General features: G+C 25.6%; 1 pseudogene; it reads left to right on the top strand.

Annotated features, from left to right (window-relative positions):
• LOC125600064 overlaps positions 1-2,916 on the top strand; it is a 4,574-nt pseudogene extending 1,658 nt beyond the window's left edge.
• The last annotated feature ends 361 nt before the right edge of the window (positions 2,917-3,277 follow it).

Here is a 3,277-nt window from a genome sequence, read left to right as displayed (position 1 = left end):
AAATAATAAGAGGTTTTATTTTAGTAACTCAATCTATTCTTAGAAAATATATTATATTACCTTTATTGATAATAATTAAAAATAGCATCCGTATCGTATTATTTCAACTTCCCGAGTGGGAAGAGGATTTAAAGGAGTGGAAACGTGAAATGCATGTTAAATGTACTTATAATGGGGTTCAACTATCCGAAACAGAATTTCCACGAAACTGGTTAACGGATGGTATTCAGATAAAAATCCTATTTCCGTTTTATCTTAAACCTTGGCATAAATATAAATTTCAATCATCTCAGAAGGCTCGACTAAAAAAAACAAAAGGAAAAAAAATGATTTTCGTTTTTTAACAGTTTGGGGGCTGGAAACTGACCTACCTTTTGGTTCTACCAAACCAAAGCCTTCTTTTTTTAAACCTATTTTTAAAGAATTAAAAAAAAGAATCAAAAAATCCAAAACGAAGTCTTTTCCGGTTTTAAGGATTTTCAAAGAAAGAGCAACAATTTTCCTAAAAGTCGAAAAAGAAATTAAAAACTGGATTATAAAAAACTTGCTTTTTCTAAAAGAAAAAAAAAAAACCTTTCAAAACGAAATAGAATTCCATTAGTTGGCCCGAGAGAAATATATGAATTAAATGAAACTAAAAAAGATTCAATAATGAGTAATCAGATGATTCATGAACTATCTGTTCAAAAAAATCGACGGAGTGGCCAAATTCTTCACTCAGCGAAAACAAAATAAAAAATGTGATTGATAAAATAAAGACAATCAGAAATCAAACGAAAAAAATTTCAAAAGAAAAAGAAAAACTAACTAATAGTTGTAACAAACTGTGTTATGATTCTAAAATAATTGAGTCATCAAAAAAAAGTTGGCAGACATTAAAAAAAAAAAAACTCGATTAATTCGTAAATCTTTTTTTTTTTTCAATTTTGCGTTGAACAACTGTCTATTTCTATTTTTCTAGGTATTATTAATATTCCAAGAATTACTACACAACTTTTTGTTGATTCAACAAAAAAATTCTTGATGTATATATTTACAAGAATGAGGAAAATGGAGAAAAAAAAAAAAAAAAATACCATTTATTTTATTTCGACTATAAAAAATTTCATATCAAAAAAAAATTTTTTTAGTTATGACTTATGCTCTTTATCACAAGCATATGTATTTTACAAATTATCACAAATTCAAGTTAGTTTTTTCTAAATTAAAGTCTTTTTTTGAATATAACATATACATAACATCCTTTTTTGTTAAGAATCAAATAAAAGATTTTTTAAAGAACAAGGAATCTTTCATTATGAATGGAAAGATAAAACCCTTTTAATTCCGAAATAAATCAATGGAAAAACTGGTTACGAAGTCATTCTCAATATAATTTACCTCAGATTGCATGGGCTAGATTAGTAACCCAAAATGGAAAAAAAAACTAAACCAAGACTCTCTAGTTCTAAATCCAAGTTTAAACAAAGTGGATTCATACGAAAAAAAAATTTTTGATAATTACAAAAACAAAATTTTTGTGAGGCTAACTTATTTTTCAATCCAAAACATAAACAGAATTTCAAAAAGGATTCTATATATAATCTTTTTGCTACAAATCTATTCATTCTACAGAAAAATTTTTTGATATGTCTACAGGCCTAGAAAATTTTTTAATCTCTTGTTTTCTAGAAAAATATAATATTCGCAGTATAGGGGAAATTTTGCATAGAAAATATTTGGATTGGAGAATTCTCAACTTTTGGTTTAGAAAAAAAGTAAATATTGAGCTTGATACTAGGAGTAAAAAAAATATATTAAAACTAAAGTTAAGAATTATAAAAGAATTTATAAAATAACTAAGACGAGTCTTGCCAATCAAAAATAAATTTTTTTGATTGGATGGGAATGAATGAAGAAATACTAAATCCTCGTATAACAAATTTTGACTTTTTTTTCTTTCCAGAATTTTTCTTATTTTCTAGTACATATAAAATGAAACCGTGGGTCATACCAATTAAATCACTTCTTTCAATTTTAATGAAACAAAAAATGTGAATAAACAGATCACCCTAAAGAAAAAAGGTTTTTACCATCAAAAAAAAAATTCCTTCGGTTTTTTAATCTAAATAAAGAAGAAAACGAATCAGCAGGTCAAGAAGAGTTTGAATCAGATAAAGAAACAAAATAAATACGGAATCAGCTCTATCAAAGCAAGAAAAAATATTGAAGAAAATTATACAGAATCGAAGATAAAAAAACGTAAAAATAAAAAAAACCAAAAAGCAATACCGAAGCGGAACTTGACTTATTTCTCAAAAGGTATTCGCGTTTTCAATTGCGATGGAATTGTTTTTTTAATCAAAAAATCCTCAATAATGTAAAAGCATACTGTCTCTTGGTTAGACTAAAAAATCCAACCGAGATAACGATATCTTGTATTGAAAGAGGAGAGATGAGCTTAGATATTCTAATGATTGAGAAGAATTTCACTTTTTCAAAATTAATGAAAAAAGGAATATTGATTGTTGAACCTGTTCGTTTGTCTGTAAAAAACGACGGCCAACTTATTATATATAGAACCATCGGGATTTCATTGGTTCATAAAAATAAACAAAAAATAAGTAAAAGATCAAAAAAAAAAAGCTATATTTATAAAAAAAAAAGTTTAAATTTCTTTGTCCCTGAAACTATTCTATCCCCTAAACGACGTAAAGAATTTCGAATTCTAATTTGTTTCAATTTAAAAAAAAAATGCAAGGATAGAAATTCAAAATTTGATACAAATATTCAAAACTTGACCACAGTTTTGAATAAAAAGAAAGATCTTGAAAGGATAAACCTTTAATTTTTTTTTTTCTTTGGCCCAATTTTCGATTAGAAATTTCTTTTATGTCGTTTAGGGATATAAGAATTTTCAGGGATAAAGAAATTTAAAACTTTTTGTTTAATAACATTAGCTTTTTTGTTTTTGATATTTTACTTATATTTTGTTTATTTTTATGAAACCAATGAAAGCACAATGGTTTTTATATATAATAAGTTGGGCCGTCTTTTTTTACAGACAACGAACAGGTTCACAATTAATAATCCTTTTTTCATTAATTTTGAAAAATTGAAATTTTTTTTAATAAATTAGAATATCTAAGTTCATCTCTTCTCTTTCAATACAAGATATCGTTATCTCGGTTGGATTTTTTAGTCTAAAAAAGAACAGTATTCTTTTAAATTATTGAAGGATTTTTTGATTAAAAAACAGTCATCGCAATTGAAAACGCGAATACCTTTGGAGAAATAA

Source organism: Brassica napus, unplaced genomic scaffold (genome assembly GCF_020379485.1).
Source record: "Brassica napus cultivar Da-Ae unplaced genomic scaffold, Da-Ae ScsIHWf_2111;HRSCAF=2763, whole genome shotgun sequence".
NCBI lineage: Eukaryota > Viridiplantae > Streptophyta > Magnoliopsida > Brassicales > Brassicaceae > Brassica > Brassica napus.
This window is presented reverse-complemented; position numbering and strand designations above follow the sequence as displayed.